This window comes from Neofelis nebulosa, chromosome 8, assembly GCF_028018385.1.
Source record: "Neofelis nebulosa isolate mNeoNeb1 chromosome 8, mNeoNeb1.pri, whole genome shotgun sequence".
Taxonomy (NCBI): Eukaryota; Metazoa; Chordata; class Mammalia; order Carnivora; family Felidae; genus Neofelis; species Neofelis nebulosa.
This window is the reverse complement of record NC_080789.1, coordinates 104,387,130-104,414,108: the sequence shown is the minus strand read 5'-3', so window position 1 is coordinate 104,414,108 and position 26,979 is coordinate 104,387,130. Positions and strand designations below refer to the sequence as shown.

The 26,979-nt window shown below is 42.6% G+C and overlaps 1 protein-coding gene across 6 annotated transcripts in view; it reads left to right on the top strand.

The window, feature by feature from the left end:
• Window positions 1-26,979, top strand: part of PRMT8 (protein arginine methyltransferase 8) — a 98,187-nt gene that overhangs the window by 8,924 nt on the left and 62,284 nt on the right. The window contains exons 2-3 of one of the 6 annotated variants that reach the window (XM_058744006.1): window positions 269-361; window positions 776-878. The exons of 4 other annotated variants lie outside the window; for them this stretch is intronic. The gene's annotated coding sequence lies outside the window, so the exon portion shown is untranslated. The remainder of the gene's footprint in view (window positions 1-268; window positions 362-775; window positions 879-26,979) is intronic. One more of the 6 variants, XM_058744007.1, reaches the window with a different exon arrangement.

Sequence of the window (26,979 nt, the reverse complement as noted above, 5' to 3'; positions counted from 1 at the left end):
TTAAAATGCTTTGGCATATATCATCTTGGTCAATGTATACTATTGTGCATTACATACATACACACATGCATTATATAATGTATGTCAGATGTACATACATAACATATATGAGTTACATACTATCCCTATTGTACAGATGAAAAAGCCAAAGCACAGACACACAGACAGTTAGTGTTACTTGCCTAACATCCCACAAATAGTGAGTGGTAGAACTAAGATTCAAACTCTAGTTTTCTAGCCACCAAGACCTGTGCTTTCTCTTCTCCAGCCTACCAGGCTATGAAGGCACCTGAGGGACCAGAGTAGAAACTTAAACTATGAAGAGGAAGAATGGAGATATCAAAAGGAGATGTGAGGAATGGTGGGTTTGGAAGAAATTGAAAACAAGACTTCACCCCCACCTTTCGTTTTCCAGGGTTTCTTTTTCTGCCGCCACTACCACCCTGCAATCCTCATTTTTCACAGTCCTCAATGCGATGCCCTGTGCGTGGCAGGGACCTGATATGACTTGTGGCTGGGACAATCCTCATTCCACACCGCCTACTCCTGTAAGATATCCTTATGTACCAGCCTGGAGTCCTACTTGGTGGGCCAGAGGAGAAGCTCTTGTTTAACAAAGTATGCCTCTTTGGAAGCCAGACCCAAGGCCATTGGATTAAACCTGGACTCTCATCCAGCCTCTTCTGGGGGTGAAATGAATAGCAAAGATTCCAGAACAAGAACTTTGTTTTTTAAATGTATCTTGGTAATTTTATCGCTTATGTTTATTTTCTAGGGCTGCTGTGACAAAGAACCACAAACAGGCTGGCTTAAAACAACAGAGGTGTACTCTCTGGCAGTTCTGGAGGCCACAAGTCTGAGATCCAGATGCTAACAGGGTCAGTTCCTTCTGAAGGCTCTTAGGGGGAGCTTGTTTCTTGATCCTTCCCCAGCTCCTAGCTGTTGCCAGCTATGTTCAATATTCCTTGGCTTGTAGACACATTGCTGCAGTCTCTGCCTTCATCTTCACATAGGTTTCTCCCCTGTGTGTGTGTCTGTATTTCTTCTTCTTAAAAGGACACCAGTCATACTGGACCAGAGCCCACCCTAATCTAGTAAGACCTCATTTGAACTTGATTACATCTGCAAAGAGCTTATTTCCAAATAAGTCATATTCCTAGGCAACAGGGGTTAGGACTTTTTGGGGGAGGGGGACTTGATTCAGCTTGGTTCAACCCACCACGTCATCTGACACAGTATCCACATACAGTAGGTCTGAGCTGAAATGGCTGACAAATGACTGAATTAATACATAAAGGCCTCAGAGTAGTTGCAAAGTCGATGAAAGTAGTCTCCCTCCTTCAAGTCTCTTTCCTCCCGCTCACTCAGCGGTCCACTTTGCCCATGGACTCCTCAGTGTCTTTATCAGGCCTTCCTTCCTTGTGTAGTAGCAATAATTAAAACAAGAGCCGCCATCTTAATGTCTGTACTGTGCTTTGGACAGTGTTAAGTACTTTGTAAGCATCACCGTATTTAATTTACACAACAAGATTACAATGCAACTCCTTCTATTTCTATTTTGCAGTTGAAGACATGGGAATCTGCGGTGGTCAGTTGTAGAGCCAGAAAGTAGCTGAGTTGGGGTATTCTCAGACTTGGAATGTGCTCTGCTGTTGACTCAGGCCTCTCTCCTTTTTTTATCCATATCACCAACCTCAAGCTTATTCTCGTCTTTGCCCTACACCAGCTCCCACCCACGGAAGGTTTTGGGAATCTGGGAAGGAAGTGATACACTTCCATGCAGGAGAAAGGGACTATAGCTAATTGGAGCCTGTCAGTAGCAGGCTCCATGTATTAGATCCCCTCATCCTCCCAGGAGATTTGCTTTATCGTTGCCAGAGGAATTATTTTGGAGGTAGAGTTGTGAGCCCATTACCAGCTTATTTGAGGGGCAATTCTGGAGGGCAGGAGGGATAAGGATTTTCTTGGTGCCTTCCAAACAATTAAATCATGTGGGCCACTGACTTCTCCCCTGAGGCAGTTCTGTGTGACAGGAAGTGTGCAGCCCTTGGGACTGGCACGCCTGGGGTCGGATCTCAGCTTATCAGCCTGCTGCGCAAGTTACCATCATCATCTGTGCCTTGGCCCATCATCTATGATATGGTAATAGCACTTTATCCCATTGAGTTATTATGAGGATTAAATGGGTTATTTCACGAAAAGCATACATCTGGCACATGGTAAATGCTCAAGAAAGATTAGCTGTTATTTGTAATCTGGGCTTATCTAGTGCCATCCCAAAGGGGGAGTGGATGAATAAAGGGTCTTTACCACTGATGTCAGGGAACCAGTTTCAGTAGAGCTGGATGGAGCACAGTGGCCAGGGGAGGGCGTCTTTGATTCAGATCATACAATCATTCATTTTCAGGTCAGCCTGCCAAAGCCATGAAGACAACTGAAGACAAGGCTCTTTAGCAGCCCCCTCCCAGGGGCCACTAGTCCTCAAGTGAAGTGCTTCAGTTACAGGAGGGACCCACAGGCTGGCTTACCCCACTCCAAAGCTCTAGGAAGCAGGTGTTTGGCAACATCTTAAGAATGAAATGGAAACCTCACTCGGTCCCTAACAATGTGAGAGAAATGGGGGATGGGAGAGTCTCAATCATGCTTGATTGCAGACCTTTTGAGGGAAGGCCCATTATCACAGACTTCTCTGTGCCCTTCACAAGCCTTGCGGCTAAGAAGAGAGAAACCCCTACCTGTTGGCTACTGGGTGGATTGATAACTCCCCCCGCCCTGTTCCCACCGAGAGAAACTGAGGCACAGGCAAAAGGAAGAGGGAGGATGGAGATATTTCCCAGGCTCATGTGGCAAATTGGATGTTTAATTACTGAGTTAAACTCCCTGTTCTCTTAGCCATAAATCTAGCAGAATATATCACTGTGTGTGAGGCCTCACCCGAGGGAGGTACAGCTAAGACCCAACTAGGCTAATGCCACTATAAAGGGAAGGCTATTAGCAAATTCATCAATTAGGCCCCCATTTGTAGCTCAGTTGTGAAAGGTAATCTCTTGTTAGCTGAAGTAAAGAACAGTGGTGGCCTTTCTGGAAAATGGAAGACTGTAATTCCCACAGAAGCCTTCAATTCAAGGACTTCATCTCTCTCTGACAAGCAGCTATGACAGCCCTTCTCTAAGGAGGCTCAATCAGACAGTCCCACAAAAATGATTACAGCCCATCATGAGTGTAAACAGGATCCTAATTAAGGAATGTCTATATTTACGTGCATTTGGTCGACTCTTGCCTCCAGGTACATAGTAGGACAGTGATGAATATTTCTTAAATGAATAAAGGAAGTCAACCTGTATATCATACATATGCCAAAGATTCTGTTAGAATCTTTTCCTACTCTCCCTTCTCCAGAATAAAAGCTATTGTCCCATGGAGGCACAGGAGAACATTTTGGTCTTCATCCCTTTGGGATTCTAAAACCCATTTTACAGGTTAGCCATGAGGATTAAATTTGATCATGGAATAAGACATAAAGAAGAATCTCTACAAACGTTTTATTCTTTTTCCTTCTGTTGTAACTGCTTATTAGGCCAGTGTTTTTTGTTTGTTTGTTTGTTTTTGTTTTTTTTAGGGGAAAACCTGTAGTTCAAAGTCACTTCTAATGTTCCATTTGAGTAGACATAAATGACCTAATCCAGACTGTAGGGTGTGTGGGTGTGTTTATGTGCAGGGATGTTTATGTACACCTAAGTTTGTGGGTCCCTGATGCAGAAGTACATCCTTGTACGCTTATGTACTTATCCTACGTGGTTTGCAATTTGTAGTAGGAGATATATAAGGGACACATTTAATCACTAGCCTGGAGCTTCTGAGCTCAAGCCAGTGTCTGATGAGTCAACACGGAGAAGCGTGTCCTATGGGGGACCCATGTTGGGGTGAGGTTGAGTGTGGGAATCTGAGGGACAGTCTTGTAGAGACAGACCTGAATTTCAGGGTCATGAAGATTAGGCAGTGCCGACTTTGCAGCTGATGCACTTATTTACATTTATTACGCAACTCGGACACTGTGGTTTTCCTCTGGGCTGGGCTCTGAGTCACCTTCTTCTCTACCTACCCATTCTGTCCAGGTCATCTTATCCCCTCTCTTAGCTTTATTACTAGTTTATGTGTTGATGATTCCCAGACTCCAAGCTGTAGCCCAGATCTGTCCTCTGAGCTTGGACACACATAGCTAACTGCCTATGGGACACCCCCACTCAGATGTCTTGCTGGCTCCCTTGCGAGATAGCATTTCTTCCCACCAACCTGCCTCTCCTCTGCTGACCCTCACCCTGCTTAGTAAGAATCTACCAGTCACAAGCCCTGACTCTCCTATCTCCTTTCTTCATGGTGAGTGATGATTCTACATCCTGCAAGTTTGTTTCTTTGTCCTGAACCTGTCCTCCCCTTCCTGGCCCCACTTTTGTAATCCTGGTTCATGGCCCACTCTCGTTCCCCATCTCTTGCCTGATCTCCACAGTAACCTTCTGGACACTGTCCACACATCCTCCCTTCCTTGCTTAGATTTGTTCTCATAGAAGCATGAATGCATGTTCTGAAATGGAAATCTGATGATACTTCTCACCTCCTTAATCCCCTTCAGTGACTTTTCCATTTTCATTAGGAGAAAGGTCTCCTGCTTACCATAGCTCATAAGGCTCTGCTCGGTCATGCCCTAAGCACTTTTCCACCTTCCTTTCCTTAATTTCTTAGAAGTCTTTTGCTCCTATGCCAGCTATACTCAACTGCTTTCCTCCCTTTACTTCCTGGCAACCTACTACTCTCCCTTTAGATCTCTGCTTAGATGTCACCTCTTCTGGAAGCCTTCCCTGACACTACCCCCTTATCCAAGTCTGACTTTGTTCTCCCACCCATGTGATTCCATAGTACCTGTGCGTCCTCTGTCATGGCACACATCACACTGTACTTGCTGATTTCCTGGTCTATAAGTCCACCATAAATTTTGTGAGAGTAGGGGCTGTTCACAATTGAACAGCACCTACCACAGTGCTTAGTACCTATTAGAGGTTTAAAATCATTTGCTCAATGATCATTGCTACATGTACCTTTCCTGTACAGAAAATGTTCTACGGATGCTAGTGTTTAAACGGATATCTATCCATTCTCTCCCTTCCTAATGCAACTATGGTCAGTTACTTAGGATTCCACTATAGAAAGAAATCCTCCTGACCTGAAGCCAGGCTGTAGTTAAGCTGACACAGTTAGATGTTCACTGCTGATGGACAAAGCCAGAATTGCAAGGAGAAAGTTTATACTCAAGGAAAACTCGGTAAGGGGAGATTTTTGGATAAACAAGGGTCTAAGTTTAATGCCCTCCTGAACAGGTAAGGCGTAAGCCCCAGAAAGGGTAGGGGTCAGGGTTTTGCCTGAGAAATTGGGAACTACTGCACTTTAGCAGTGACAAGATGCAGCATAGAGACTATGGAGGCTCCCCTGAAAAACCTTGCTTGAGGCAGAGGAGTTCGGGGATTTGGATCAAACAATATATTTGTTCCCAACATCACTGACTGATGTGAGCAGGAGACTGAGTAGGGGATGTCCCAAGACAAGGGATCTGAACTGCCCTGAGGCTCTGGCTCCTAACTGCGGGCACTCCTAACTGACTTGGGGCCCAACTGCTCTGCAGAGTGGACACAATTCCTGCCTAAAGCTTTGCAGAGGCTCCTTTATTCACCATTATCTTGGTCCATCACTGCTACTCACTCCTCTGTTTAAAGGTTAAAAATAAGATGCTCCATTTTCCAAGATGTGAAGAAAACTAAACCACTGGCTTGGGCTTCCAGTACTGCAGGGTCCTAGGATTTTGTCTACCAGGCCAGATCTGGCGGCTTTTCTTGGAGGCTTCACGGAAGCTCTGCCAAGCCCGTGCCCACCTCTTTTTCTTCTTCCAGCTCTGCTTCAGCATCAAATATCCACAGTCTTAGAGCTCTTGAGATCCATGCCCTCACCTCTGGAGTGTACCCCGTATGATCTAGTCAAGACAGTCAGGCTCTGTCCTAAGCACTAAGGAGGAAATGCCTCAACTTTTGCTTATTCATTCCAGTTCCTCAAGCCCTTGGCTGATACTAGGTAGTGTAGAAGGAGTTAAAAGCCAACAGACAGAACCCATGGTTCTGACTCTGTTGCCATCTGCCTTCCATAACTCTCAGCGACCAAATGAAAAATGGATGAGTTGATCCTAATCTACCCTACTTGATAGGGATGCCCCTGAACTAAATGAGACAATGGGCATAAGGCCATTTGGGAAAGGGAGGAGGTATTGTGCAAGTCTTAAACTTTGTTGTGATTCACTTGCTATCTCAAGTGCCTTCCAGTGCAGCATTATGCCAATTTCCCCTTATTGAGTTGTCAGTGGAGTTGGAGACAAGCTCATCGCCATCCTCCACATGGCTTCCCCTTCCAGACATGCCCACGTGTGCTAAATTCGTGCTGTTCAAAATGGGAGATGTTTTCCCCCTCGGTGGCAAATGGCATAGAAAGTGGAGGTTTGGGGAAAAGCAAAAAGATGCTGTCAATCTGGGCTTTGGCTTGGTGAGAAGCAGACCTCTTTTAGGGTCCTGACTTGAACAAAGCATATAAGGGTAGGCTGTTTGCAGGCAGCTGTTTATCTGGGGAAAAGTGAATCTTCCCCCAGAAACCACTGCCTTCATTTTTGCTCTCCACCTGCTGGCTCAGTCTCTTCCATTCTCTCTCACTTCCCAGGCATGGGCTTCTAGGCTTCGAAGAGCAATGGCTCTTTCTTTTTCAGGCAGGAGAGACTGTGAAGGGATTACCATTCAGGTGGTAGGGGGAGACAGCCACAGATTCTTGGTTCTGGACTCTGGGGGCCTGGATGTTGGAGAGAATCCAGTCTTGGGCAGCAGATCCTTTAATATCCACTTGACTAGGCAACTGATGGATAACCTTACTTTGTGCCATGGGTCTAGCCTGTTCTGATGTGTACAGGGCTAAAGGAAAAGAAAGAGAAGGGGCACCTGGTGGCTCAGTCAGTTAAGCGTCTGACTTTTGTTTTTGACTCAGGTCATGATCTTACGGTTCATGAGTTCAAGCCCTGTGTTGAGCCCCATGTCAGATTTTATGCAGCTGTTGGTGTGGAGCCTACTTGGGGTTCTCTCTCTCCCTCTTTTTCTGCCCCTCCCTCACTCTCACTTGCTTTCTCTCTCTCTTTCTCTCTCTCAAAATAAATAAATAAAAAGGGGAATTATTTGAGCTTCAAATTTCTTAAAGCCATACTTATTTGTCTTCCCCAGTGTGTGGTGCTGGACCATCATTTCTAAAGTGTTGGGATCTGGCTTATGTCCCAGATCAGGCCCAAACTAGGATGCTACACTCCTTTAGGTACTATGGCTGGTGCCAAAAGCTGAGCTTCATACTGGAGGCCTGGGGGAGCGATAATCCTATTTTACCCTTCTCTGACATGATCTTACTACCAACGTTGGAGACCCCTTTGTTATCCAGTATTTTTATGGACTCTCATCACACATGACAAATCAATAACATTGGACACTGTTGGTTATTGTATTTTTCTTGATAGCTTCTCCTTTTTGGTGTCCTAAGCCCTACTTTCTCCTGCCTCTCCCACATCTCTGACTGTTCTATCTCAATCTTTCATGTGGATTCTTCTTCCTGTTCACCTCTTAGTGAGGCTGTCCCCAGATTACTGTCCCTGGATGATGTCATCCTCTTCTACATCTTGTGACATCCAGACCTGGCTGGATTTCCCTTTCTCAATATTCTGTAGGCACTTCAAATTCAACATGACCCAAACTGAGCTCCTTATCTTTCCTCTGAATGTGCTCATCTCTGTCTCCATTTGTATGCCTGTCTCCATGACGGGCATTGCCATTCTCTCCATCGTTCTATCCAGAAATTAGGAATCATACTAGAGGCTTCTCTTATTCTCACCTCCCCTATTCTGATCCCAGGTAATACATAACAAAATCCTTTTAATTTTACTTCCTTAATCCTATTTTGTTAACATCTCCTTTTCCTTAGCCCACTGCCTTAGATCAGACACTAATTATCTCTTGTCTGGGCCCAGCTTCTGCTCTTGCTCCTTTCCAGTCCATTGGCTACACTGAAACACAATGCCCAGACACAGAAGAACTCAATGAATGTTAGTTGAATGAATGAATGAGTGAATGAGTTATAGGTAGAGATTGCCTGCTCAGAGGAACAATGCAAGGTGATTGTTCTGCAGCTGGTAGGCATTGTGAGTTAACATCAGGGATCACCATTCTTTATCTCATTTGGCCTTGGTGGTGATACTTGGATGTTAAATAATATTAGAATGAGGTCCAAGGGATTCAGGAAACCCGGCGATAGTCCAGGCTCTGCAATTTGCTTGCTATGGGACAGGTCTTTTCTGATGCTGTCTTTGACCCTGAGAGTACTGCAAAACAAAGAATCAGGGAGTTTGAAGTTCTCGGTTGCTTTTCATTTACCATGCAAGCAACATCCTTTGGGAGGAAGAAGAACAAATATTATGATAGATAGTGAACCTGGATAGGTGGTTGAAGCCATATGGAGGTATTCTGGGAGTTCCTTACGTGAAGCATTGTTCAACATCCCCAGAATCACTCGATTCTTTCAGAAAGCTCTAATGTGGGCTTCTATGTCCTCTTTCTTTTTCTTTCTTTTATGACAGGATGGGCTTGATCTTGGGGATTCTGGAAGTCTTTTTTGCAGAGCTCTTACTCTTAAACCAAATCTAGTTTGTGCCTATTTAACAGATAATTCCTATTTAAGTTTCCCTTGTATTTCAGCTTGAGCAGGGATTTTACATTTAGGTTGAGTAGCTGGCTGATGACCCCAGTAAGTCCCTTAGGCTATTTGGGTCTGGTTAATAACACCTTACCTGAATCCAGGGGACAGGGATACATCTCTCATTGAGGTCCCTTTCTGGCTTCCACCTGTTAATTCTACTTTTCCAATTGCAGATTTCAGTGAATATAATTGTGCTCTATACTTGTACATACTATCTTCTCTTACCATGGTAAACTCCCTGTGATATCTTCTATGCTTTGTTGTACCTGGATCTTTTTGGAGAGCTGGATACTTGCCTCTTCCAGGCTACTTTCTTCATCAGTGTCAGGGAAGTGCACAGCGTCAGTGCTGTTCAAGGATTCTGGAGATGAAAACCAGTATATGACTAAATAGAGCACCAAAAGTTACTGGTCTCAGGAAAACATTTAGTAGCAACTATTTTAATTCAGTCGTTGCTTCAGCAGATTCCTTCCCTACAGTATATTATTTTGCAGTAGTTCATTCTGTCCGATTTTAGATAATGAGCAATTACAATTATATCAGGTATTGCTCTAGTGGTTTCCTCCAAGGAGGCTAAGGCAACTTAGCACATCTTAGAATTCTTTTCCAGGCCCTACCTCTTGAAGGATAAGGAGGAACAAGGTGGATGAAGAGGGCAGGAGTGAGAGTGACTGTCTTTCAGAGAGAGAGGCTCTCAGGAGAGATGCTTCATCAAGGTCAGAGAGTTGGCTTCAGGGCCAGAGCCAGGGCCTAGGCACTGCTGGTCCTATATATCAGGCTACTGTGCTTATTTTCAAGTTTCTGCTAAATTCATCCTGTTTTTTCTGCTTCCTCCAAGGTGGTCTCTTATCCCTTACAGAAAGCCAAAGAGTTCAGTTTTCTCCAAGCTTGGTGCCTAATGAGCTCACTGACAGAGCCTTGGCTAGGTCTCAAACCAGGATCTTCTGGCTCACCTTGCCAGGAATGCCAGTGACCAGATTGATGTTGATGTGCGACTAGCATTTCAGGATGTGGACCAAATCTATTAGCTCCTTCACTGGGGCTCACCAATATGAGTTGGGTTAGGGGTCACCTTACCTCAAGGTGGGGGTGTAGACAAAAATATCTGTAGGCCCTTTTCAAAGTGTGCTGGTGTCTTACATTTGTTCCTCCAGTTTTCTCTCCATCCTTCTCCATCCTTCTCTGTGCCCTGGAAGACTGAGCTATAATGGACTACATCAATAGGCTCCCTTTCCCAGCCCCTCCAAGCTTCTGGCTGGTTGAGTTCCACCAGTGGGGAGCATCAGCAGACTAAAGAAGGGAGAGAAGTGAAGTCAGAGTAATTATTCCTCCAGTTCCTTCCCTATGGGGTCACAGTTGACTCTTCCCCAGAACTGAAGTTTTCATGTAGTCCTTTCCATATAACCCTCACCATCTCTGGGTTCCAGTAACTTCTCTCCTCTTTCCTCATCATACAGCTCCTGTGTTACGAGTCCTGAGGTACTCCCACTTTAGCTTCCATTGAAATACTTTTACTAACAGAAATATTTGATGGCATTCACTGAGTATTTACTATACTCCAAGCACCTTTCAAAGCTCTTTATATAGACTGTCAAATTTAATTTTTAAACAATCTTTGGAGTAGATACTAATAATGCCCTCAATTTACAAAGGAAGGAACTGAGATACAGACAAATTTAGTGAATTTGCCAGTGTCTAGTAACCGATGGACCCTGATTCCAAACATAAACAGTCATACACCAGAACCCAAATTCCCACTGGTTACCAATGTGATCGCTGGACCAACCAAATCAGCACCATCAGGGAACTTATTAAAAATGCAATTCTCAGCCTTGCCTGAGACATACTGAATCAGAGACTCTAGAGATGGATGTTGCAATCTAGTCTTCAGGTGATTCTGATGCCCACTCAAGTTTGAGAACCATTGTTCTACACTGAACATGGAACATGAATCTAAACAGTCACCACTCTCTTTGAGTGAAATTCACTCTCCCTGTACCTTCTGGACTTGTGTGGCTGAATTAGCATGGCTGACTCCATTCTCTAACCTATTCTAGGCTGTCTTAAATACCATGCATTGCCCTTGGCTTTGGCAGTTTCTATCTTCTGTATTTTGGTTATTCTGATCAGCAGAAGCTCAGGTTCCCCTCATGGTTTGTTTCTCAGGGCTGTGTATCTATTTGCCCCAGCCTTTTTCTTTCACTGACCTTCTTCTTTTTGCAGACCTCAGCTCCCCAATTGGGAACACAACGGTGATAAATAATGGGAAGACATGAGACAAACTGCTCACAGTTTTTTTCATTTGGTCTCATAGAGGCCAGCATTTAAAAATAAAAATATTTCTGGGACACCTGGGTGGCTCAATGAAGTGTCTCTTAATTTCAGCTCAGACCGTGATCTCCTAGTTCATGAGATTGAGCCCTATGTTGGGCTCTCTGCTGGCAGCACAGAGCCTGCTTGGGATATTATCTCTCTTCCTTTCTCTCTGCCCTTCTGCCCTCAAAATAAATAAATAAATAAACATCTTTTTAAAAATCAAGATATTTCTGATCAAAAGATGACATTATGGGACACCAGCCACCTCTTATAGAAGGTGCCCATCCTCTACCTGCTATAGCTCTCTGCTTACCCATGGTGGGTGTCATCACCTATATTCATGCACTCCACTGGTTCACATCACCAGTTTGGTCCCTGTGGACATGCTTTTTTGATTCTTGGGCCCCATGGTATTGGATCTAGTCCCTTTTCTTTCTGTAGTTGGGAATCCAAGGCCAGAGAGGGTAGAGGCTAACTCAAGGATGCACAGTGAATTAGTGGCAAGATGAGACTAGAAATAAGATATGTTGGATACAAGTATGACTTTGAATGGAAAATACTTTGGGCAGGGGCTGTCATTACTCGTCCTACAGCTCAGGATCTTGACCTGGAGCAACACTGCTTCTCATAACTTTGTTAAAATTTGGGAGGCAGCTTCCTCTAGGCTTGATTCCATGTTCTGCCAATTTCTAACACAATGACCTTGAACTTACTTGTTTTCTCTGGGCCTCATTTTCCTTTCTGTAAAATAAGAATCATATATTCTTTCTTCAAAAGATTGTTGTAAGGTCAAGTGAAATGATAGTGAAAGTGCTCTTACCATAGTGCCTGGCTAACAAGTGGTAGCTGTTGTTTGTGGTGGTCAGTGTTGGTCAGGATTGCTACATGCTCACCTGTTTTGGGTGGATTCAGAAAAGTAGGCCTGGTTTGCATGTCACAGTTAGGCCCCAAGGGAGATGAGGCCACATATGGGCCCCATTCATCAGGAAAGATTCCTGGGGAATGGAAGGGGAAACTGGACCCAGAAATAACTGCCTACAGCCAATTCTGAAAGCATGGAGGCCTTGAGTTCTGTCATTTGTTGGCATCAGGGACCTGGCAGAAGCCGCTTAAACTCTTTGAGCCTCAGTCTTCTCTGCTGGACCATTTGCCCATCCATCCATCCATCCATCCATTTAATTAGTCACTTCTTCAATAAGCATTTGCTGAGAATGTACTATGTGCCAACCCCATGTCATGCATTATGATAAGTCCTGGGGATGAAACCCAGTAAGAAACCATCCTTGCTTTTGAGGAGCTTATGCTTTAGTAGGGGAGTCAGACAGGATACCAGCCATTACAGGGGATTTGTAAAGACTGAAGGAGGGGTGCCAAGGGAACCTCTATAGAAGAGAGACATTGGGTGAAAAGGACAAGACTTGTAATTTAAAATAAGACTTCACCATTTGCTAAGAACTGCAATGCAAGAAGAAAGGCAAAGGCATGCCCCCAAAAGGCCGCATGCTTCAGTGCCTTCCATTCCTTAACATTTCTTTTTTTAAATGTTTATTTATTTATTTTAAGGGAGAGAGAAAGAGAGAGAGAGAGAGAGAGAGAGAGAGAGAGAGAGAGAGATACAGAGAGAGAACACCAGCATGGGAGGGGCATAGAGGGGGGTGGAGAGAAAATCCCAAGCAGACTCCAAGCTGTTAGCACAGAGCTCAATGCTAGGCATGATCCCATGAACTGTGAGATCATGACCTGAGCTGAAACCAAGAGTTGGACGCTGAACTGACTGAGCCACCCAGGCATCCCCATTCCTTAATATTTCTTAGTACATCAAAACCATAAGCTTTCTTTTATACAGACATGAAGCCTAAGCTTTCCTCTGTCAACTGTCTTGTGGTTGCACAGGAGACAAATTTCATGACACTCACCTGGGAATAAATCCCATGATTCTTTTTTATTTTTTAAAGTTTGTTTATTTATTTATTTATTTTGAGAGAGAGAGAGAGAGAGAGAGAGAGTCTGTGAGTGGGGGAGGGGCAAGAGAGAGAGGGAGAGAGAGAATCCCAAGCAGGCTTCATGCTGTCAGCACAGAGCTCCACTAGGGGGCTTGATCTCACCAACACTGAGATCATGACCTGAGCCAATATCAAGAGTTGGTCGCTCAATCAACTGAGCCACCCACGTGCCCCAGCAATCCCATTGTTCTTAATAAGAGATCTTGGGACCCTCCGATTAGTAACTTTGAAAAACTGTCCTTAGAAAGGATTCTTGCAAAGCATTAAGGACGTATCATTCTGTTGAGAATTACCTTTCTCTAACAGTCAGATTGAATGTTCTGTGACTGATTTCTTCCGGAGGGGGTTTAATATGGCAGGGAAGAAGGTAGGGAGACTTGCTGTAGGAATGACATCTGAGTCTCCTTGAAGACTAATTGGAGTTGTCCAGATGTGGGTTGGACAAGTATGTGGCAGTTGATAGTGAGGAGCTGGTGATTCTAGAGAGAGGAATAGCAGGTACCAAGGCCAAGGGGCCTGGGCACAATGCATCAGGGGACACAGAGAAGGGCAGTGGGACTGGGGCAGCATTTGAAGACGAACCTGAGGAGTAGATGGGGCTCAGATCATGGCAGAGAGTAGAGTAGTGTAAAGTTTGGTAATAAATTTAGACTTTACCTGTGAGGACTTTGGTAGCTCAGCTTCTGCTTAGGCCTCATGGACAAAGGGTTTGCTAATAGCTAACCCAGTTTTCCTGGGCTCTGGAGTGTTCAGCATCCTTTGAAGTAAAGCAGGGCAGAGCAGGACATTCATAAGGGGGAGAATCTGAGAGCCAGCACAGTGTGGGGCCAGAGTCAAGCACAGACAGGTGGCAAAATGTGCACTGGGGGCTCTGTGAGTTAGAGCTGCCTGGTGTGGGGTGAGAGTGGGCCTCCAGGACTGACTTCCATCTGCTCCATCATGGCTGTTCAGCCCTTTTCTTTTCATAGCTCCCCCAGACACCTTGTCAAGAGAATCATTCATTCATGCCTTCAACAAATATTTGTTGAACACTCAGTGCCAGGCACAGTTCTATAAACTGGGATTACAGTAGTGCCTGATGGTAGCTACTGTAGCTCTCGTTGTGTGGGTAAGACAGACATAAGCAAATATATGACCTATTATTAGGTAACAATACAAGTTCTGAAGAAAAATAAAGCAGGTAAGGGAATAGAATGTGATGGAAGGGGGTGTTTGCAGAAAGAGTAGCCTGGAGAGACCACTCTCTGCAAAGGTGAGATTTGAATAAAAACCTGAATTAGGTGAAAGAGGGAACAATTCAAATATATGGGGGAAGCAGTTGGCACAATGTTCCTAGGTGGAGCAAGTTTTGGATGCACAAGCAGTAGAATGAAGTCCAGACTGTCAGAGACTGAATAGCAGGAAGGGCTTTGAGAGGCTGCAGGGCCTTATAGGTATGAAGGAGGGTATGAAGTCTGGGGACAAAGTCTAGAACCTAGAACACTGAGGGGATGGCAGTTCGACTCTGTGCCTTCCTTCTTCTCCTTTAGCACATGGCCTCCTTTTGCTTCTAGATATTACATTTCTCAGCCTCCAGGACCCATAGGTATTCCTTGGGCAAATGGTCTTTGGGTCTTACCTTCTTCTTCTTTCATATCATTATTTCTTTTTCCTGCTTCAACTTTATTAGTAATGAAGGTGATATTTTGTTTTGCTCTCTCAATTTTTTCTTGTTCTTTTTTTCAAGTTGAAGTATAGTTGACACACAATGTCACATTATTTTCAGGTGTACAACATAGTAATTCAACTAGTCTATACATCATACTATGTTCACAAACGTAGTTACCATGTCATCATGCACTATTACAATACTATTGACTATATTCCTTTCTCTGTACCATTCATCCTTATGACTTATTCATTCCATAATTGGAAGCCTCTGCTTCCCATGACCCTTCACCCATTTTGTCTATTCCCCCCACCCTTCTTCCCTCTGGTAACTATCAGTTTGTTCTCTGTGTTTATGGATATGTTTCTATTTTTTTCCATATTTGTTCATTTATTCTTTATTCCACATATAAGTGAAATCATATAGTATTTATCTTTCTCTGACTTAATTTATGTAAGATAATGCCCTCTAGGTCCATTCATGCTGTCTCAAATGGCAAGATACTATTCTTTTTTATGGTTGAACAATATTCCATTGTATACCACATCTTCTTTATCCATCCTTGCATCTAGGCATGGACACTTGGGTTGCTTCCATAATTTGGCTATTGTAAATAATGCTGCAATAAACATAGGGGTGCACACAATTTTTCACATAGTGTTTTTGGTTTCTTTGGGTAAATACTCAGTAGTGGAATTGCTAGATCTTTTGGTATTTCTATTTTTAATTTTTTGAGGAGCTTCCATGATGTTTTACACAGTATTTGGTCCAATTTACATCCCCACTAATAGCACATGAGGGTTATCTTTTCTGCACACTTCTCTTCAACATTTATTTCTTGTCTTTGATATTAGCCATTCTAACAAGTGTAAGGTGGTACCTCATTTGGTTTTAATTTGCATTTCCCTGATGATTAATGATGCTGTACTTCTCTTCATATGTCTATTGACCATCTATATACCTTCTTTGGAAAATGTCTATTCAGGTTCTCTGCCCATTTTTAAATTGAATTATTTGTTGTTTGTTTTGATGTTGAGTTTTATAAATTCTTTATATATTTTGGATCTTTATATATTTTGGATCTTTATATATTTTGGATATAAGATCCAAAATATACTCATTTGTAAGTATATTCTTCCATTCAGTAGATTGCCTTTTTGTTTTGTTGATGCTTTCCTTGACCATGCAAAAGCTTTTTGTTTTGATGTAATACCAATAGTTTATTTTTGCTTTTGTTTCCTTTGCCTGAGAAGACGTATCTAGTAAAACATTGCTAAGGCTGATCTCAAAGATATTGTTTATGTTTTCTTCTATGAGTTTTATAATTTCAGGTCTCACATTTAGGTCTTTAATTCATTTTGAGTTTGTTTTCACCTGTGGTGTACGAAAGTGGTCCAGTTTAATTCTTTTGCATGCAGCTGACTAGTGTTCCCAGTACCATTTCTTGAACTGATTGTCTTTTCCTTATTGTATATTCTTGCCTCCTTTGTTGTAGATTAATTGATCATATAAGCACGGGTTTACTTCTGGGCTCTTTATTCTGCTCCATTGATCTACATGTCTATTTTTTTGTGCCAGTACCACACTGTTTTGATTACTATAACTTTGTCTTTCTTATCATTATTAAAATGTACTTTCTTCCTCCTTTCAGGAACTAAGAGACCTGATGAATGAGTTTACACTAAGGTGTTAATTTGACGATTAAATGATTATGTGTTGTATTAAACTCAATAGCACATAATATAAAACTTACTATAATAACCATTTTTAAGTGCATAGCTCAGTAGTATTAAGTAAATTCACACTGTTGTGCAAACATCAGTCCTATTCATCTTTAGAACTCTTTTCATCTTGCAAAACTGAAACTATACCCATGAAACAGTAACTCCCCGTTTCCTCCTCCTCTCCTATCCCCTGGCAATCACCATCATACTTTCTGTGTCTATGATTTTGACTACTCTTAAGTACCCTATATAGGTGGAGTCATACAGTATTTGTCTTTTTGTGACTGGTTTATTTTACTTAGCATAAAGTCCTCAAATTCATCCATGTTACAGTAATTGTCAGAGTTCCCTTTCTTTTTAAGGCTGAACAACATTCCATTTTATGTGTAGGTCACATTTTGCTTATTCATTCATTCGTTCATTGATGGACACTTGGGTTGCTTTTACATTTTCACTTTATGAATAATGTTTCTATGAATATGGATGTACAAATATGTCTTCAAGACCCTGCTCTCAATTCTTTTGAGTGTGTACTTAGAAGTGGAATAGCTGGATCATATGATAATCCTATTTTTAATTTTTTAAGGAAGTGCCATACTCTTTTCTCTTTTCCATAGTGACTACATCATTTTACATTCCCACTAACAGTGCACAAGGGTTCCAATTTCTTCACATCTTTGCCAACACTTTTTATTTTCATCTTCTTTCTTTCTTTTTAAAAACATATTAGCTCTCTTGGGGTGCCTGGGTGGCTCAGTTGGTTAAGCATACAACTCTTGATTTTGGCTCAAGTCATGATCTCACGGTTTATGAGCTTGAACCCTGCATTGGGCTCTGTGCTAGCAGTGTGGAGCCTGCTTGGGATTCTTTCTCTCCCTTCTGCCCCTCCCCCCATTTGTTCTCTCTTTCTCTCAAAATAAATAAACTTTTAAATAAATAAAAAAGTATTAGCCCTTCTAATGAATGCAAAGTAGTTTCTCATTGTAGTTTCAATTTCCATTTCATTAATAATTGGTTCTATTGGGTTTTGCTTCATACACTTTGCATATCTTTTATTAGATGAATATGCATTTGAAATTATGTCCTCTTTATGAATTGATCTTAATCATTATGAAAGTATCTTCTTTTTCCTGATATTATTTGCTCTTATTTCTATTTTGTCTTATATTAATATAGCTACTTTAGCTTTCCTTTCATTAGAATTAACATGGTATACCTTTTTTTATCCTTTTACTTTTTTTATGTTAAAAGTAAGTTTTGAATAGGGTGGCATATGGGTGTGCTTAAATCTAATACGACAATCTTTGATTTCTAATTGAGGTGTTTAGACCATTTATATTTAATGTAATTATTGATGCTATTGGGTTCAAACCTACCATCTTGCTATTTGTTTCTATATAGTTTATCTTTTCTTTGTTACCTTCATCCTTGTTTTAACCTTTTGGGGGAGGTAATACTTGAGTATGATTTCATTTTATACCCTTTGCTGTTTTTTTGCCTATAACCTTTTGTGCTTTTATACAGTGGCTGCTTTAGAGTTTGTATTATACATATTTAATTTATCACAGTCTATCTTCAGGTAATATTATAGCACCTCACATATAAGAATCTTATAAGAGAGCACTTCCATTCTTCCCCTTCTGGCCTTTGTGCTATTGCTATCATACATTTTATTTCTATGTATGTTATAAATATCACAAGACATTGTTTTTTTTAAACAGTCAATGATCTTTTTAAAAAATTTATTTACTTTATTTTAAAAATTTAAATGTTTATTTATTTTTGAGAGAGAGTGAGTGAGGGTGGGGGGAGGAGAGAGAGGGAGACACAGACTCTGAAGCAGACTGCAGGTTCTGAGCTGTCAGCACAGAGCCTGATGCGGGGCTTGAACCCATGGACTATGAGATCATGACCTCAGCCAGATGTTGGACACTTAGCCAACTGAGCCACCTGGGATCCCCTTCAGTCAGTGATCTTTTAAGGACATTTAAAGAAAAAGAACAAAGTTCTTTTGTATTTACCCATTTTCAGAGCACTTCATTCTTGGCATGGATCCAAATTTCTATCTGCTATCATTTTCCTGCCCAAAGAATATCCCTTTAACATTTCTTATAGTGTGGGCCTGAGGATGATAGAATCTTTCAGCTTTTGGAAGTCTCAAAAAGTCTTTATGTTGCCTTTATTTTTAAAGATATTTTCCCTGGGTATAGAATTCTAAGTTGATAATTTTTCTTTTTTCTTTTCGGTACTTTAAAGATGTTGCTGTTCTGTCTTCTAGGCTGTGTTGTACTTATAAGTATTTATAAGTTGGCTGTCATTATTTTTTTTTGTTCTGTGTACAACATCTCTTTCCCTCTCTCTGACAGCTATTTTCTATTTATCAGTAGTTTTAAGCAATTTGATTATTATTACCTTGGTGTAGTTTTTCTGCCTCATATTCACTTTCTTCAGGGTTGGTTGAAGTTTTTGGATCTGAAAATTTATGGTTTTTATTATATGGAGAATTTCAGCCATCATTCCAATATTTCCTTAACTATTTTTCTGTTTCCCCTTTCTTTGGATACTACAATCACATGTGTACTAGAACATCTGAAGTTGTCCCACAGCTCACTGATGCTCTGTTTAACTTTTTAAAAACTATTATTCAAGTATAATTAACACACAGTGTTATATTAGTTTCACGTGTGCTGTATAATGGTACAACGGTTTTATACATTTCTCAGTGTTCACCAAGATAAGTGTACTCACTTACCTCCTCCACCTCCACCCACCTCCCCTCTGATAGCCACCAGTTTGTTCTCCATATGCAAGACTCTGGCTTTTGTTGTTGTTGTTCTTTTTTTCCCCTTTGTTTGTTCATTTGTTTTGTTTCTTAACTTCCACATATGAGTGAGATCATACAGTACTTGTCTTTCTCTGACTCTCTTATTCCACTCAGGATTATACCCTCTAGCTCCATCCATGTTGTTGCAAATGACAAGATTTCATTCTGTTTAACTTATTTTCAGTATTTTTTCTCTTTGTGTTTTATTTTGGATAGTTTTTATTGTCCTGTGTCAGGTTCACTAATATTTTCTTCTGTAATATCTAATCTGCTATTCATCTAATCCAGTGTATTTTTATCACATATAATTTTTATGTCTAGAAGTTTAATTTGGGTCATTTTTCTATCTTTCATGTCTCTACTTATCAGGTTTAATTTTTCATCTAGTTTCTTGGACATATGAAATAGTTACAGTAACAATTTTAATGACATTGTCTACCAGTTCTGTCACCTGTGTCCTTTCTGGGCTGGTTTCACGTGATCAGCTTTTCTCCTCATTATAGGTAGTGTTTTCTCACTTCTTTGGCAAGTCTCTTAATTTTTGACTGAATACCAGACAGTATGTAATCCAGACCTTGAGACATTGTTGGGTGCTGAGTATTTTTTGATATATTGTACTTCTAGGCTTTGTTCTGGAATATGGTTAAATTACTTAAACAGTTTAACCCTTTCAGGTCTTGCTTTTAAGTTTTGTTTGGGGGAATTAAAGCAGTCTTTAGTCTAGGGCTAATATCCACCACTAAGGGAAAAATAACCTCTTCTGCATATTCATGAATTATGAAGTTTTCCACTCTGGCTTGGGTGGACAAGAAGTATTCCTGCCCCTGTGTGAGAAACATAAATCAGTACCTCTGTCTTCTCAGTACTTTTTTCCCCTAGCATCAGGTAGTTTCCTCACATGCATGGTTTAACCCATCTCAGCTAAAGGCTTGAGGGGGATTCTGTGCAGATCACCAAGGCCCCTCCTCCCTTAGTCTTCTACCCTCCAGTATTTTGCCTTGTAAACCTTCACTACCCTGCTGTCTTCAGAGTCCTGACTCTGTCTCTTTCACTAACACAGATTTCTAGCAGGTTTCCTACTGCTTACTCTGTAGCTTGGATACTCACACTAGGTCATCATAGGATTCACTTTTTTTGTTTGCCACCTCAGGGATACAGTTTTTCATTGCCTGATGTTCAAAGTCTTAAAAACTGTTATTTCTTATGTTTTATCTGGCTTTTTAACTGATCATGGGCATTGCCTGGGAATGCTTTTAAAAATCCATATTCCTGGAATCTGTCATTGGCTAATTTCCTTTCGAGGAGTGGTCAAATATATACTGGATGGTTGATATTGTTCTGTTTCTAGCTGGAATGCCAGTATTTTCAGTGCAAACTTGCATCAGAATCTCTGATTAAAGGAGTCAGTTATTTATGCTAAGGATCTGGGTGGAAATACATTTATTTGAAGTAAATGGGTTTTCTAGAACTAGATGGAAAGTGTCTGAGGGGGTCCATGGAAACCAGATGAGGATCTAGATGGTGTGTCTGTGGTCTTGACAAACAACTTGTGATTTTCTTTCTGACATGTGTGTCTGTAGCGCACTTTTCTTCAGCCATCAGCTTAATGGCCAGATGATGGGGCCTGAGGCTCTGTGAGGGTCAGCTCTGGGGTTTAGACCAGCTATGCTGTATGGGCTGAATCTGTCAGTCAGCTTCCCTGAGCCACAGTATCATTAGCTGCAATTCTGGCCTTGAACTACTTGGTGTGAAGAGATTGTTGGGAAAATGTCTAACAAATACACTTGAATCTGTACTTGAATGCACTTATAGTCTGTACAGATGGAAACACGGGTGCTTAGTAAATTCATTCTGTATTTGCAAGATATATTCTTCTAGAAATCTCAGGAGACACTTCTTGACAAAGACATTTGGAGTACCATTGAACCTTCCAAGGAGTGTTGAGTATTATTAAGATCCTGATAATTATTTTTCTCAGTTTTGTCTTTCTTCCTGCCATCTCTCCACCCTTTCAAGGGGAATGAAAGGTCTCTGATTACACGGTGGGAAGAAGCCTCCTTCACTCCACTTTCATAATATATTTATGAAGGGCAACATTGACCCAATTGAAGTGTATAAGGATACTGTAACCAACACATCTTTATTGAGTCCCAGCTCTGTGCCAGGTATTAAAGGAGAAACAATAACACATCAGATATGGTCACTGGCCCGGGGGAATTTACTTCTTGGTTGTAGAAGCAACACCTACAATTATGAGACCATTTGTCAACAAAATAAGACAAAATGTAACCAGTAGCTTCATCAACAGATGCCATATGAGTTCAGAATAGGAGTAGAAGAGACCAGGTGTCAGGGACTGGAAAAAATGACTGATTTTCCACGACGGCCTTGTTCCTAAAGACAGCAATTGCATAATACTCAGAAAACTCCAAGGAAGGGGGATAGAACAGAGCCTAGTGAGTGGACAGTATGGAGGGGGAGGACAAGAGTCAGGCAGGCAGAAGAACAGAATGCTAAGGGTAGCCAAAGCCACTGTGTCTAGTGCCAGAGCAGAGCCCAGAGAACATCCAAAAATAGCACAAGGGCATAGATTCAGATTGCCACAGATGGAAGTGTCACATACTCTTTCACTGCACATTAGAATTTCCTCCGAATATTTATACACTCAGCATCTTTCAATCATCATAGTAGGTTTGTGAAGGAAGCAGGACACATAACTGTTGTCATTTGACAGAAAAGGAAACTGAGAGTAGGAAAGATTAAATTGTTTTTGCATAGTGACCCAAATAGGGCAAGAAAGAACCAAGACCAGAATCCACAGTTGCACTATCTGTACAACTTCTGCCTGATACTCTTTGCCTCTATAGATGACTCAGCCTAGAGTGCGGACCCACAAACCATCTCATGTCCAACAGGGACAATTTGACCCAAATATGAGACTAAAGCTTAGTCCAACTCTGGGAGAGGTTAGGGTGTGAGGACATTGGCTGTGTCTTTCTGCACATTTGCCTGTACAGGAAAGTGGAGAGAGAAGCCAAGTGCTTGGCGACCTCTTTCAAGTCAAAGGAGAGAAAAAGGCTCCTGTTGCCTTGGGGAGGGAAAAGGGAGGAAGTGGAGGGGAAGTCTGCTTTTTAAGCCCATTAAGGAGGAAGAGCCAGGAGCCAAGCATCCAATTAACCTGACATCTCTTGCAGCCAAAATATCTGAGGATATAAGAAGAGAATTTAATATGTGGAGGCTTGGGAGAAAAGTGACTAATAGCTGGAAAACAGCCCCAGTTTATTTAAAAAATAGGTCAGGCCCAACAAATCCAATAGATTCCTTCCCAGCAGTTACTGATCCAGGCGACAGAGGGAGTGCCGTGTGGGTGCAATGCCATTTTGATTTGAAGCAAGCACTGCTATTGTACCACAGACAGCCAGGGGCTGATGGGAAGCACGCAGACAGTGTGCACAGCTGCCGAGGACTGCCCTTTGAGTTGAGCCACATCATGACCCTGGCAATGCCAGCAAGGTAGGGACTGGTCCAAGGTCACCTAGACTGAAGGTGAGAGAGCTCACACCCAATTCCAGCCCTTTTTCTGTGGGAGCTAAGGCAGCCTTTCTTCCAGGTGTCCTTGGCCTGGCTCTGACATTGGGGATCACAGTGGCACAAAGAGTATGCCAGGCTGGCCTCTGGGGGCTGCATTAGGGGTCAGAGAGTAATGGAGAAGGCAAGTAACTGTCCTCAGCTCTGTCTGGACCAGGATTTCATAGGCATCACTGGGGGAACTTGTTAAATGTGCAGCTTGTTGTGTTTTATCCCCACAGGCTCTGAGGTCAGACCCAACAAATCCAATAGACTCCTTCCCAGCAGTTACTGATCCAGGAGACAGAGGGAGCAAAGCCATTTTGATGGCATGGGTCTGGGGTCGGGCCTGAGACCCATCCCAAGGTGGTTGATACATATTTTAACAGAGAAACACTGTCCTAAATCAGAGTCACCCAGATGGTTTCCTCAGAACATTAATTTCCAGAGATGTTTATAGATGTCTCAGAAAAAAAAAGATGTCACAAATAAATTTAGGAGCAAAAGACACCCTAACTCCCTCTTGGAGATTCACAATTCATTTTAGCAAATTAACGATTTAAAAGTACTGCAATTAAGAAATCTCTTTCAATTTTTCATATATACATATATTGAATCATTATGGTGTACCTTAAACTTACACATTATATGTCAATTATATCTCAGTAAAGCTGGAGAACAAAAAGAAAAAAAAAATCTCTTTAGCTTGTTTGTCCAAACTTATTTGACCATGGAATCCCTTTTCTAGGAGTATCTATTCTGTGGAATACAATGTGGGAAAATGCAACTCTAGACCAGTGGAGCTCAAACTCTGTGATACATCAGAATCACATGGAGGCTTGTTGGAACAGATTGCTAAACCCTACCACAGAGATTATGATTCAGTGGTTTCTGGTAAGGGCTGAGAATTTGCATTTCTTACAAGTTCCAAGGAGATGCTGTTGCCAGTGGTCTGGGGACTAGACATTGAGAACCACTGCCCTAGACCCCTCTGTAAGTCCTGGCTCATCCAAGCATCCTGCCAGACCTCCTGGCAACGTTCCTCAGTACAAGGCATCCCCCCAGTGAGAGAATGGGTACTGAGAATAGTGGGTGACAGGACCCGAGGGAAGGCGAATCCAGAGAGAACAGTCTCAGAGGGAACTTGAATCTAAAGGAATAAAGCATGTGAAGATGGGCTCTACCAAGTTATAGTCAGGGACACTTTAAAACAGGAAGGTCCCAGTGGGTGACAGCAGCTGATACTCTGTGACGTGCATCAGTGCCTGACCTTGCCCCAGGGGGGTCTAGAGAAAGTATATGCCTTTAAAGAGAAAACTCTAGTGAGGGACATGAAGGTGACTGTTGACAAATATACAGACCAAGGCACCCTGGAGGGCCAGGTACAAGAAGACAACACTGTCTTGTGGGACCAGCAGCATCTAGATGTTTCTTCCCATCTCCCAGACTCACAAGTTTATGATTCCTAGGACGAGAAACCATGATCTGGGGCTATGTACTCTAGCATAGCACTTCCTTCTGGGGAGGCTCACTTTGACATTGCTTCGCTGGGAACCATCTTCAGCCCAGATGATAGGGAACATGGGTAGATATGAAGGTGGAACCAGGATTGTTTTTGGCCAAAGGCAGACACGAGAGCTATACATTTTTGGTGTGATATTTGGTATGAATAGGAGAGGTCCACATGCCCACCAGAGCCCTTTCTGGCCTTGCTGCTGCTGGACTTTCTACCATTAGAATGTTCTCCTTTCAGTTAAAGCTCTGGTCCCTATCTAAAGGCAGACACAGTGTAGAAGAGCTCACTCTAGGCGATTACCTCATAGTCTTGTGAGTAAACATCGGGATGGAGAAAGTGTGTGAGGGTCTGAGGGTGACCCTGGGACAGCAGCCAGATGTGAGCATGGGCTAAAAGAAGCTGGGAGGGAGACAAAGGCATCTGGGAAGAAGGATGTAGTGTGACCTGGCCAGGGAGTCACCCCACCTCCCACACCATCTTCTACCCACCCTGCAATGACCCACCCTTTGCAGTCTGTCCACCACTCCCCCCCATCCCGCCCCCATGGGACTTCAGGCCAGGCAGGCTGCTGCTAAGGACAGACGACTCAGGTTAGAAAAAGCTCTCTTGACATTTGGAAACAGAGCAGGATTTGGCTCCTCCAGTGGAGCCTCTTGTTCTCAGGAAAATCGTTTTTACAGCTTGGGCTGGTGCCAGTAAGAGCCATTTATAGCCCAATGGGCTTGGGTTAGCTTCAGCTGCTTGGTGCAGAAAGTGCTGGTTTCTCTCTGCCCCCTGCTGCCTAGCTTCCCCCTCCATATTCCTTCACCTCCATTCTCCTTCCTTAAGACCTCTTTCTCTTACCCTCTCTTTACCCTTTTTCTATTTTCTTGGAGATTCCAGTTCTGGGTTTACCTGTGTGACCCTAGACATATTCCTTTGCTTATGTGGACTTCAGCTTCTCCTTCTCTAAAATAGAACTTACTATTGGCTGCCTTTTGAATTCAGTTACCTTGGAGAGGTACCTACCTGTGCCTACCTTCACGGAACATTTTCTTCTTTTTAGTCATTGCCTTGTTGACCTTCTTTCTCTCCCCAGAACTGGGCGTGCTGTTTGGGCCAGCTTTGCCACCCATTTCTGAGGACAGGGCTCCTAGCAGTAGCTCAGTTAAGCTTGGTGTGACTGAACTGAGCTAACCACAGCATCGGTGTTAAAAGCATCAACTCTGGTGTCCAACAGATAATGGTTCATATCTTGGCTCTGTTACACCCCAGCCCTGGGCTCAGGCAATTGACTGAATTTTTTGAGTATCAGTTTCTTTGTAAATTTCAGTTATTCATTCAGTTATTATGAGGATTTTAAGATGTGGTATTTGTAAAGTGCTTAGCACACTGCCTGGTTCACACTGAGCCCTCAATCTATGTTAAGGATCATCATCATTATCATCACCTATCACTCACCCTTACTTTCAGATGGAAGTTGAGTTAGGTTAAGAAAAATAAAGGAAAAATAAAATCTCTCACTGAATCCCTACCCCTGCCTGTGGAAATCTTAGCCACCCTTTGAGGACCAGTTCAAATGCCACTTCTGGAGGAAACTATCCTTCTTTAAAAAAAAATTTTTTTTAAATGTTTGTTTATTTTTGAGAGAGAGAGAGAGAGCACAAGCGGGGCAGGGACAGAGCAAGAGGGGGACAGAAGTTCCAATGCAGGCTCCGCGTGCTGACAGCAGACAGCCTGATGCGGGGCTTGAACCCACAAACAGGGATATCATGACCTGAGCTGAAGTCAGACGCTTAAGTGACTGAGCCACCCAGGTGCACCAACTATCCTCCTTTTGATATACAGCTTTGGTGTTTCCTCCAGCTTTGGTGCTTCCACAACACTTTATCTTTTTTTTTTTTTTTTTAAGTTTATTTATTTATTTTTTTTTTTTTTGAGAGAGAGAGAGAGAGAGAGAGAGAGAGAAAGCACAAGTCAGGGAGGGGCAGAGAGAGAAGGGAGAGAGAGAATCCCAAGCAGGTTCTGCACTGTCAGCACAGAGCCTGATGTGGGGCTCAAACTCACGAACCATGAGATCATGACATGAGCCAAAGTGGGACATTTATCTGAGCCACCCAGGCACCCCAACCCTACATCTTATCTCAGCATTTAGTGGAGCCTGGACCCATTCATCCCAGTGGAATGGGGTGGACTAGGAAGATCATACTGGGGAGAAAAACTGCTGAAAACGCCCTGGGAAAGACCAGGCCTGGAGGCAGATCACAGTGTCTGAAGAGTTCCAATCAGCAGTTAGCACTAAGAGTACAAGGCAAAGTCACAAATCCTGATGGTGACAGGTGACTCTCAGCAGATTGGGAGAGAAGTTGGCATTAGGAAGCCTTCTGCAAAAGCAGTGCCCTGAGCCTAAGGCCCTTGGGAGGAGGTGGGAGAGCAAGGCAGGGCTTGCTGTATGCATTGCAGCACCAAACATCCCACTGCATCAAGGATAGAGACAGTGGTGCAGGAATGGTTACCAGCACCAGACATCAGGTCGGAGAAGGCAGGGCTGAAGCATAAGCCTCACACTGCAGGGCTAGAGGGGTTAA